Consider the following 12,801-nt stretch of genomic DNA (forward strand, 5'->3'; position numbering starts at 1 on the left):
GACTTAAGAGGGCCCCACCCACTGTTTGTGGAGAGCGCTGTGCTAGTTTCCAAGAATATTCAATCTGTGGCCTCTTTGCAGAGCCTGCCAAAAGCACTGCAATGGGTTGTGCCAATTGTGTTGGTGTTTTATGGCTCTGTTTGTCTTTAATGATCTGTAGCTTCTCTCACCATGAAAGCTTCTGAATCTTGGCTCCTTCCCAACTGCTCTATTGATCTGAAATTTGGCCAGCAAGCAAAATCTTTTGTTTGTTTTTGGGATTATTTTTATTATCTGGCTCCAGACAGGGAGCACAGAATGGGGTGGAGGCTTCACAGAAATGAGGACATCTACTCCTTTGGTAGCGCTCCTGAGGGCCTAAGACCAGTCCTCTGGTGCTATAAAAGAACACTGTTCAGAGCTGTAAAGAGAATTCACATTTGCATTGTATTGATGGCAACAACAGCTTGTTAGGCCCCCATCTGTCAGAGCAGAAGGTACTCCGCAGTTCAGAGAGTCAGGACTCTGGGGCACTTCTTTCCAGAGTGATCTACTGTAGAACAGCAGATACAAGTTTACAGAGGACTGGTTTACACATGGGTGGAGTAATAACTCCCTATATGTTATGATTTTAGAGCTGGGAACCAAACCAGATCCTGATTTACTTAAGCTCATTACAGTTTTAAATTCTGCTAAACCTGTGTTTCCAAACCTGGGTGCCCTAGGCACCCTACCAACTCTAAATGAGAAAAGCAATTCTTCAAAAAATTTTGTGGTCCATTATTTTGGGGAAAATCAACACATAATATTCATTTCTTAAAGATTTGTAACTCATTTAACACATTAAAAACTGTGAAAAAAATCCCAAGAAAAAAACCTGCTTTTCTTTCTTTAAACCAGCAATTCCAAAATTTCTTGACCATGGGGCCCCATTTAAAAGAGGTTTTATAAAATATATCTAAGATTGGAATATAAGAATTTTCCAAGGAAAACCTTTCAGAAGAGACATTGGATGAAACAGACATTAAGGTATAAATGATAACTATAGGCCTTCCCTGGAGGTAGATTTTGAGGGGACAGGAATGTAAGGGGAAATGTGTGTTTATCTACGTGTGTGTGTGTGTGTGTGTGTGTGTGTGTGTGTGTGTGTTTCTATGTATGTGCAAGTATAAGAGTTGACTGTCCAAAGTATCTGTTATCCTCTTTAATTATAGAGTCATAGCTAGGAAGCGGCTGCACAGCAAAGGCCAACATTTTCTAGCTTCCCCTACAGTGAGATATGGCCATATGATTAATACTTGCCAACTGTATGTGAGCAGAATTGAGGGATATAACTTCTGACTGAGGCTTCTACCACAGAACACAGATGGCACCAAGTCCTCTAGGGCCACGATGTCTTAGTATGACTCCTCAGTCAAGTCTAGAGGACAACCATTTTGATAACAGGAACAAAGATTTGCACCACTACATGAATGAGAAATGAACTATTATCTTGAGAAATATTTTAGGATCCATTTGTTATAGTGCTTTAGTCTAACCTCATTAATATTATATTGGGAGAGGAGATGGTGAGCAATAGCATTTGGGAAGATATTTGGAAAAGAATAAGAATCATTTAAGAGCATCCAACACCTGAGAGGCTTAAGCAACACATATCTCCAGAGAAGAGAGCCAGGGTCTGATGGCATTTAATATTAATACATTTAATATTACTTGTCTCACTCTATGTAAGTAACTTAGAGCACCTGCACTGGAAATAAACAAACCCAATTTCAATATTTGGCTCAGCCGCTTACTAGTATACATGTCTTTCTCCCTTGCCAAGTCTCAGGTTTCCACGTGGTAAAAAAATGGATAATGATTTTCAACTTACACAAGTATTTTAAGAACTAAACAGGAAGGCATATGCAGTGTTCAGCACACATATACACATGTGCATTTAGAAACATACATACAAAGTGGTAGTCATTAACGCTAGTCATAAATATTTTATGTGTCCTACTTGTGGGCACATATGATTTCATGTCCCTATGTCCTTTGAAATCAGGAGCTATCATGTGACCTTCTAGGCCAAAGTTTTGTAAGCCAGTACACATTTTCATGTTCCCCTCTTCCTACCTCAGCAATTAAGACATTCAGGGGTGGATGGATCTCTTTTCCCCTGGTACTTGGAAGAGGATAAGGACAACTGGAGAACTGAGGATTCCAGAGAATCCACATGAACACAGCATAAGTGAAAAAAAAAAACATTGTGGCATAATGTAGCCTAATGCGGCCTTCACTGAATGACTTAGATATTGGTTGCCAGCTTTGGAATTATGCCATAATATAAGCCTAAACTGTACATAAATCCTGTTTTTGCTTACTGTTCAGTTGACAGTCAGTAAGGAAACTATTATTGCAGGTTGGAAAGCTGGTGAGCTATGCTCTGAAGTCACAAACTATTTATTAAACCTGTTGATGCAATGATTTAAAAGGTAAACAAGTACCTAACGAACTTGGGAGTTCTGGGAGAAGAGACTGGAAAAGCATGTCAGCATATGTTAGAGTTAATCATGATTGCATTTGACAAGGCATCACAAACACGAGATAAGCACAACAAAGCACTGGCTGGCTTGCTAGCAAGAATATAAGGGGTTAGAGGGAGCCCAGACTTGAGCATTTTCATAAGGTTAGAAAGATAAGTGCTTTTCAACCCTCATGGTAACAGATAAAACTGAGGAAGCTTTGGGGTAACAAATGCCTATTAAAATTAAGCCTTGTGAGGAAGCTCAAATCAAGGATATGGTTCTCATACCCATGAATTAAATTAATCTCAAAGCAAAGACCCAATTACAAACTGGCAACTGGTGGTAAATCCCTTTAATTGGAGAAAAAAATATTGATTAGAGAAAAGAGATTAAAAACCACTATGTGTTTAAAGAGAGTGAGATACATGGTGTGCGGACATGGAGAAAGTAAAAAGTACAGAGAAATAATGATAATTATGTTAAAAAACAGAATAATGGATGTGATGATTTGCATATACATCTAGTGTTACAAATAAGGAACATTTTTTTTTAGGAATTTGTACTATCAAAAAGACTATCAGGCTATATTAAAAGGGCATCTGACACTTGAGGACCACTGACTTTCCAACCTCCAAGCTATAATTTTCAACACTATTTCAGAGATGACCAAGAGGGTTAACAGAGAAGGCAAAGCCTAGAAGGCAGGGACACAGACCACTGAGAACACTGAGCATCAGCTGGATATCCTGGCCTTTGAGTCTGATGTCTTGATTGGATGGAAGAGATACACTGCATTGAGTATCTGCACTCAGTAATTTTGACAAGGATTGCAGTAGTCATTAGTACTGTTCATGATTTTTCTATTTCTCTTCCATTTAGACATATGGTAAGTTAAAATATTTCTGACTTCTTCAGTCTGAGGGTGTCTACATGATTTGCTTTGGCAAATAAAATGGGAATGGACACGACTACAGTGCTAGTTCCCAATGGAAAGGTAGAGCACTGGCGGATGACTTCCTGTACTTCTTCTTCCTATTTGGCAACGGTAGTAACGCAGAGATGTAACCTCCTCAGTGTGGGTCCTTACGTGAGGATAGCTTAGAAGCCTGCCATGGAATGAAAATTGAGAAATAAACGACTGCAGGTTTGAGCCAGTAGGATTGTGGGGTTGCTCTTATGCAGCATAGTTATCCAATTCTGATGGCGAGAAATCAGAGCCAGGTTTAGAGGGTAGTTAACGTTATAGTAGGTGCAATCAGAAAAGGATGCAAAAATGATGTTTAGGAGCAGTGTTTCTCTAAGCATGGATTTCAGCTTGCTTCTAGTGAGCTGTAAAATCAATGTGGTGGGTTTAGGGTGTAGCCTTTTCTAGAACAGAATGGGAAATATCATATAGTAAAGATGAAAACATGTTCTGTGTGTGTGTGTGTGTGTGTGTGTGTGTGTGTGTGTTAAAGGGAAAGGGAGAGAGGTTGATACAAAGTATACTTCTTAGTGTGACTCGTTATCAAAAAGTTTGAAACTTATTGATCTAAAACCTAATTAATTGGAACACTTGAGTGATTGGATTTAGATATGAAAGGACATCCCCAAAGAGTTTGTGGTCTGTTAATGTCAATGGGCTTAGTTCTCAAACTTTTCCTGTTCAAACATTTGTTCACAGAATTCAATGAAGAGCTAACCAACTTTTTTTTTATTGAGTTCAGATGAACTTGATAAATCAATATTGATGATGTATGAAAAGCCATGTCAAATACCAGCTATAAGGAATAATAAAGACTACTATATATTGTCCTGGTTAAAAAAAAAACAGCACAGGATAAAGTCAGTGACACCTATGAGCCAGTGAGCTTCGTGTTGTGACAGAAAATATCATAAAATGATAAAATAGTGTATCTACAAAGATTTAAAGTGATGGCATAAATTTCTCATTAAGTTATGTCAGATGAATATATTGAACTTAATAGTATTGGCTCAGAGTTACATTAAAGACTATATCAGGATTTCAGAAACTCATTTGACAGAATTTCTTAAAATATACTTGAAAAAATGAAGAAATTTGGACTTGGTAATTGTATTATTGGGTAGATTCATCATTTCTATAATTACCATTCATAAAACATATTGCTAATCAATCCAGTAATTTGGAGATGCCTAAGGATATGTTAAAGATCTCTGTTCTCACTTCCTTCCTACTCAAATATATGTTCACTGTCTTCAGTGAAGAATTTGTCAAAACTGAGATAGATATTGACTAAATGAGGTTGAGGCTCAAGGTTAAGAATGTCCCCCAAAGGGTAGGGGTGCTTAGGTGCTCAGTCTGTTATGCATCCAACTTCAGGTAGGGTCATGATCTCACAGTTTGTGAGTTTGAACCCCGCATCAGGCTCTGTGCTGACAGCTCAGTGCCTGAAGTCTGTATCAGACTCTGTGTCTCCCTCTCTCTCTGCACCTCCCCTGCTCACATTCTCTCTCTCTCAAAAAAAAAAAAAAAGTAGAGGTCAAAGGCATAGATGAATTCAGAATAGTCAAAATAATAAATACAAAGATATGTTTCAAAGAGAACAACAAGAGCTTTCCCCCTGAGTTCAGGAACGCGACGGGGATGTCCACTCTCACCGCTGTTGTTTAACACAGTGCTGGAAGTCCTAGCGTCAACAAACATAAAACAAAAGGAAATAAAAGGTGTCAGAATTGGAAAAGATGAAGTCAAACTTTCACTTTTCGCAGATGACGTAGTACTCTACATGGAAAACCAGACAGACTCCACTGGAAGCCTACTAGAACTGATCCATGAATTCAGCAAAGTCGCAGGGTACAAAATCAATATACAGAAATTGGTTTCATTTTTATACACTAATAATGAAGCAGCAGAAAGAAATCATTGTGAAATGATCCTATTCACGATTGCACAAAAAAACCATAATATACCTAGGAAAAAAACCTAACCAAAGATGTAAAGATCTGTATGATGAAAACTATAAAAGACTTATGAAGGAAATCAAAGTAGACACAAAGAAATGGAAAGATATTCCATGCTCATGGATCAGAAGAATAAATATTGTTAAAATGTCATTACTACCCAAAGCAATCTACACATTCAATGCAATCCCAATCAAAATTGCACCAAAATTCTTCCCAAAGCTAGAACAAACAATCCTAAAATTTTTATGGAACCATAAAGGACCATAAATAGCCAAAGTAATATTGGAGAAGAAAACCAAAGAGTGAGGAATCACAATCCCAGACTTTAGCCTCTACTACAAAGCTGTAATCATCATGACAGTATGGTATTGCCACAAAAACAGACACATAAACCAATGGGATAGAATAGAGAACTCATAATTGGACCCACAAATGTATGGCCAATTAAGCTTTGACAAAGCAGAAGAGTATCCAATGGAAAAAGACAGCCTCTTTAACAGATAGTGCTGGGAGAACTAGACAGCAACATGCAAAAGAATGAAACTAGATCACTTTCTTACACCATACACAAAAATAAACTAAAAATGGATGAAGGACCTGAATGTGAAACAGGAAACTATCAAAACCCTAGAGGATAAAACAGGAAACTACCTCCTTGACCTCAACCACAGCAATTTCCTATTCGACGCATCCCCAAGGGCAAGGGAATCAAGAGCAAAAATGAACTACTGGGATCTCAACAAGATAAAAAGCTTCTGCACTGCAAAGGAAATAATAAAACTAATAGGCAACCAACGGAATGGGAAAAGATAGTTGCAAATGACGTATTGGATAAATGGCCAGTATCCAAAATCTATAAGGAACCCACCAAACTCCACACCTGAAAGACAAATAAACCAGTGATGAAATGGGCAGAAGACATGAACAGACACTTCTCCAAAGAGGACATCCAGATGGCCAACAGATACATGAAATGATGCTCAACATCACTCATCATCAGGGAAACACAAATCAAAGCCACACTGAGATACCACCTCACACCAATCAGAGTGGCTAAAATGAACAAATCAAGAAACTATAGATGCTGGCTAGGATGTGGAGAAACGGGCACCTTCCTGCACTGTTGGTGGTAATGTAAACTGGTACGGCTGCCCTGGAAAACAGTGTGGAGGTTCCTCAAAAAACTATCCGTAGAACTCCCTTATGACCCAGCAATAGCACTGCTAGGAATTTACCCAAGGGATACAGGAGTGCTGATGCATAGGGGCACATGTACCCCAATGTCCATAGCAGCAATTTCAACAATAGAAAAATCATGGAAACAGCTTAAATGTCCATCAATTGATGACTGGATCAAGAAGATGTGGTTTATCTATACAGTGGAATACTACATGGCAATGAGAAAGAATGAAATCTGGCCATTTGTAGCAATGTGGATGGAACTTGAAGGTGTTATGCTAAGTGAAGTAAGTCAGGCAGAGAAGGACAGATACCATATATTTTCATTCATATGTGGAACAGGAGAAACTTAACAGAGGACCATGGGGGTGAGGAAGGGGTAAACATAGTTAAATAGAGGGAGGGAGGCAAACCATAAGAGACTCTTAAATACTGAGAACAAACTGAAGATTGATGGGGGTGGGGAGAGGGGAAAAGGGTGATGGGCATGGAGGAGGGCATTTGTTGGGATGAGCACTGGGTGTTATATGGAAACCAACTTGACAATAAACTATTTTTAAAAAAACAAAGACAACAGCAAATCGTAAGAGAAAACCCTTATATATAGCACTTTGTGAAAAATACTTTCATAATTAGTTTACTTATATTTACTCATCAAAACCATCCTATAATGTAAGTGTCATTTTTGTCCTCAATTACTAATGGAAAAACTGAAGCATCTAAATTTAAAATAACTGCCCAGTACCACAGAGCTGTTAAACCACAGAGCCTGGATAAGAAAATAAGTAGTCTGGCTCCAGAATCTATTCTATCCATCTCTTGGATTCAACAGTGTGGTAAAACCACTTAGACATGTAATGTGCTTCTGAATTGGTCTTATTCTGCAGATCCAAATCAAAGCAGAGGCTATGCAAAGATTAGTCTCTGAAATACTATTCTCAATTATGGCCCACACTCCTTAAGAAAACAGTGACAAACAAGTATGTTCAGAGAAGGACTGGGACTGGATAGAGTATGTAATCAAAGGGAATAGTCAATAGTCAAAAGAACTATTAAGATACCAATGATATTGAATCTGAAAATAAGGAAACGTGGGGACTACAGTAGCTATCTTAAAAGACTGGAATCTATGTCACACAGAAAAGAGATTTGTCTCATTGTGCATGAATTATGAGAACAAAGCCTTGATAGAGTTAATGGATGGTAAATATTGGTTCAATATATAAGTAAAATTTCCTAATAGTTATCATTATTTATGTAATAATAAATGAAAGGAATCCTTTGTTGAAAAAATTTTTTAATGTCAGAGGTGTTAATTAAAGGACACATAATAAGATATCAAAGATATTATAAAATTTTTACAAACGTATTTGAGTTCAGACTATGTGGTCTCAAGTTTATATAGCTATAAGAGTTTACACTTCCATGAATTAAAAAAAAAAGAGGCAAAGTGGTGTCATTTTCCTTTAGCCAGAGATCACCCGGAACACACTACACTTGACCTGAGTAGGATTTATTGACTTGTTATATTATTAACTCAATAAGAGAGTGTTAGAAATGACTTGTTTTAGAATTTGTCTGAAGTTAGGTGATTTGGGGAGGCTTTGAGGAAGTGGGGCTTATTCTGTATCAGAAGCTAACAGGAAGTAGAGGCAATTCTGTGATCAGGTATCTTAACACTTCTTATCTAAGGTGAGAAGGATGGAGTGAAGCTAAAATTGTGATTGGTAGTAAAGCTGTAGGCACTCATGTTAGCCAGAATAGGATATATGGTGTATTTATGTGGTGGGGACAATATTTTGTTTTGTCTGTGTACATACATGATTAGGCAATGGTCTTGTTTCTGTCTTGATTTATTACAATCACAGAATGGTCTGATTCTGGTACTCTGTAAAACTGTTTATGTTGAACAGGAGAACAGAAGCTTAACCATGAGTACTAGGACATTTCTTCCCCAGCTGCCACACCGCCTGTGGCAGCATGTCCTTCATTACTTGAGCTCCTACGTGACAGGCCTGCTTTGGTTCCAACTTCCATTGGGTAACTTTCTCCAATAACATTCTCAAGAGCAGGGGCTATGCCTTATTTACCTGTATATGCCAAGAATACAGCCTGTGTCTTAAATGCAGTAGGCGCTATTATCATGATAATAATATATAAACTATATTATTATATACCTTATAGTATATATTATAGAATATGTTATATATATGGATTTGATTTATATATCATTATATTATATTGTTACATTAAAATGTGGAAGTAATTTGAATTCAATGTTTGTATTTTGTTAGTTCCCTTGACTGAATTAAATAGAGCACTACTCCATTTAGGTGGAAGCAATGTGAATCTGAGAGGCTGAAAAAGCTCTTTTTTGGTAAAATGATTTCCCAAAACCTTAGACATTAGATAAGCCTGTACGTATAAAACGCTTGATGCTAAGTTCAGATTATTTCACTGACACATATGCAAAACATGAATGAAAAAAGCATAGAAGGTATTGGGTGATTTAAAATACAAGCCACACAATCAGACAGTAGCCCAGCAGATATGCGAAAATCTGAGATTTTAACTGTGCCCACTACCTTTAATGAAAGCCCTTAGATGAACTTTTCACGTTGGTTGGTTGCTCTCTCATTTTTTAAATATATCTATGTCCCTAGACAGTGTGAGAGCTGTGAGTGAGGCTTCTGATGCTATGCTCAAAATTTACTATCCACGCATGGACGTCTTTTATGTTTGTTTGCTTTACTGCTGTTCGCTTACTCATTGATGATCTAGGAAAAAATCCATGAAAAGCACAGGAATTTTCAATACCCCTACAGTGGTGAGTAGTTACAGACATGAAGAATAATAACTGAAAGTCTTCATGGATTGATTGGCTATTTGTCTGGCTTCCCTACGGTTCTAGTTAGCTCAGCTGGTTAGCACTGGTTCTAAGAAAATCAAGTTTGTGGCTTTGATCCATTTTGAAACTAGAAAGCTTTTTGTAGATTGTTTAGATTAAAAAAAAACAAACAAACCAAAAACTATTCTACCTCTGAAAACTATGAAAGGCCAAGTTCCAAACATATGGTAGATACCAGAGTTGAGTGAGAGAGAGGGTTCTCAGTGCAAACCAATCATTACCTCTTTGAATACTGCACTCAGAGGTGATCTGGGTAGAGGGTGGTGGGGGTGTCAATGACCCTAGTTAGAGTAGTAGGAATAATAATAATAATAATAGTAATAGTAATGGAATGGGACCACAAATCTCCTTATACTACAACCTGGAAGCGTAGAGAAAAAAAGATGTACTTTTGTTTTAAGAATAATTTGAATTTCTTCCTGAGCCCCAACATATTGGATATTGAAGGAGAAAAAAAACCCCACAAGATATTTGGTTATATCTGTTTTAAAGCTTAGTCTGATCTAGAAAACTAAGATGTTCCTTCAGATAATGCTCAGTTTAGCGTAGAAAAAACAAGCCTTTGCTTCTCATGTTTGTCTGTGTTCTGCCCTTCTAGCTCCTGTTCCAGAAGGCATCCAGGTTCCGAGTGCAGTGTGTTGAGGCTTAGGCAACACGAGGCAGAGGAAGACCAAGAGACCTCAAGGCAGTACTACTGCATCTTCATGTCTCAGGCCTGATGTCTCTACGGTCTACCTGCTTGCTGATTACTTTATGAATACTAGTGACAAAAGTCTGTCATTTCTGATGCTGTGGTGCCTCTTACCTCAGCTGGGCGCACTAACTCAGCCCCTCTGCAGCTCTTGGACCACCTGAATCCTTAGATCTCATCTCCCATTCAGCCCCCTGACCAGGTACAGTAATCCTAGCCTCCGCTCCACGGTCACCTGGTCTCTTCCCATGCTATGCTCACTAGCTTTCAACTCAGAGGAAGTAGTGGTGACCTTCTAAGTCTTGTCTATACCGCATAGTCCAGGTGAGCTCAAAAAAGCTTAGCTGGGAGTTGTTCCTCAGGCTGACCACTGTGTACCAGATTTGTTTGGATGTGTCTGTTCCTAAGCAGTTGGGCCTTCTCAGAGTCGCAACTGGGAGTGAAAGAAAACTACTCCCACCCATGCTCCCACTATTTCTTCTCATCACTTCCCAGGTCCCAAGTGAGTAGATTATCTCTTACTTTTTTTTTTTTCATATCTGTAACACATTAAATTCAATATTCTGGACAATAAGCATGCTTTCTTAAAACAGAGTTGAAAAAATTTAGTAAGAAATCACTTCTATATAATTCCTGACTTCCAAATCCATTTTTTCCCCATTGGGAAAAATGGAATGATCTTAAAGGTGAGTATTTTACAGAAAACATAGTCTGCAGAGAGATTAAAATTAAATTCAAAATTTGTCTAATATTTGCTAAATTACCATGCTGGTTTTCTAACACCACCAATCATTTATTAATCGCTTTCTATATGCTCAGAATGGGACCCTTGATGTAATCTTATAACAACCTGGAGAGGTATTATTCTTTCTACTACTCAGAGGAGAAAACTGAGGCTCTGAGAAGTTATGTAATTTGTTCAAACTCACATAATTAATAAGCAGAAATCTAAGACTGTCAGCAGATCTGTCTGACTCTATACTGAAGCTTCTAACCATAAAGATACACGATGATCATTATACTCTATTATTATTATATTTTCAAAAGGCATATTATTCGTAGTATGTTAAGAGTACATTTTTTATTTGAAATAGACACAACATAACATCTTTGCAGATGGTGACCTAAAATTTGTAAATATGTTCAGCCATGCTGAAGCAGTAATGAGTGTATGGAGGAAGCCATCAGTGGTGTGGGAACATTTTCAGTACATCTGGGGCCCATCAGCATCAAATCATTTAACAGAGAGCAAACAATTTAACACCAAGAGCCTCTCAATTATCTACTTGCAAATAAATAAATGATAAAGTATAAATCTTTATCCTGTAAGCAAGTGAGTACACTTCTGGGTTGCGTTCACCAATTTGGCATCATTAGTTGAAGAATGTTCAAAAATGCACATAAAATTTAACATTTATCTGTACGAAATATAAATTAGATAAATATGCAACAAATATGGATACCCTAAAATGCTGCATTACCAGTCCAGGAGAAATGTATTGTAGATGATACACTAGACTAGATTACTCACTCTATTGTTCTGTGAATGCTGACATCATGTAGCTGACTCATATCTGGGGCCCTGATACTTTACATTTTTATGGACTTTCTAGTATCATGAAATGTGGTTGGATTTGGAAGCCAGACAGATCTCATTTGGCTCTGCATTTGCTAACTGTGTGACTTTGGTATTTTTTAAACATAACTTTCCCATCAAAACATGGGAACAGTAGTACCCACCATTCTCACAAGGAAACTTACGCGAATAAAAGGAAGGCATACATGTAATAGGCCAGTATATAATACATATTTATGCAATAGTAGTTGTTCTTGCTAATGTTATAATCATTACTATTTACTTCAGTGCTTTATTAGTAGTATTTAATTTGACTCACTCATTAGTCCTTTGACATAAAGATTATGATGCCACGAAGTCTCAGGCCCATGGAATGACACTTTTTATACAAAGTCATAGACATAATCTTTGTTACAGCTAGGTCACAACTTCCAAACTCAAGTCAATTTTAAGCATATTACTGTTCATTTCTTAAACTTTATTTTAATATTCTCTTTCTTTTCTTATGCTTCACCTCATCCTGGAGATTCCCTTCTCTCCTTTCTGCATCCTATACCGTGATTACCTAGAACACTTCAGCTATAGACATTTTCTTACATGTCAACCCCCATCCTGAAACAATTTTTCCTTTATTCTTCTGTAAAGAAACACCTAAAGTATTGAAATTTTCTTTTTTTATGATTTTGATGATTCTAGATTTCAAATAAAAATGATTTAAAAATTTATTTTTTTAATATTTTCACATTGTAGTACTTGTTTTGCTTGTTGGGGGTGTTTGCTTATTTAATACATTCCATCAAGGACAGAAATTACATGCTGGTTTTTTTTTTTTCGCCTAGGAAGTTTGTCTTGGGTTTTTCCCTTATTATTTTTGTTACTTTTTTTTTCCCTCTTCTTTTTTTGGTGGTGGGGGTGGTTATGTTTAAATGAAGTTGCTTTTACAACACCAAAGACTGAATCATCCATTTCCTACATAAAAGGTAGCTACTTTTTTGCATGGACCTCAAGTATACTGTAGTATAGAGGTGGAATT

General features: G+C 37.3%; 1 long non-coding RNA gene across 1 annotated transcript in view; it reads left to right on the forward strand.

Moving 5' to 3' along the window:
* Nucleotides 1-10,126: 10,126 nt before the first annotated feature.
* LOC115299397 overlaps nucleotides 10,127-12,801 on the forward strand; it is a 15,593-nt gene continuing 12,918 nt past the window's right edge. The window contains exon 1 of the long non-coding RNA XR_003912165.1: nucleotides 10,127-10,394. This is a non-coding gene — a long non-coding RNA (uncharacterized LOC115299397). The remainder of the gene's footprint in view (nucleotides 10,395-12,801) is intronic.

The sequence above is a fragment of the Suricata suricatta genome, chromosome 8, assembly GCF_006229205.1.
Source record: "Suricata suricatta isolate VVHF042 chromosome 8, meerkat_22Aug2017_6uvM2_HiC, whole genome shotgun sequence".
Classification (NCBI taxonomy): domain Eukaryota; kingdom Metazoa; phylum Chordata; class Mammalia; order Carnivora; family Herpestidae; genus Suricata; species Suricata suricatta.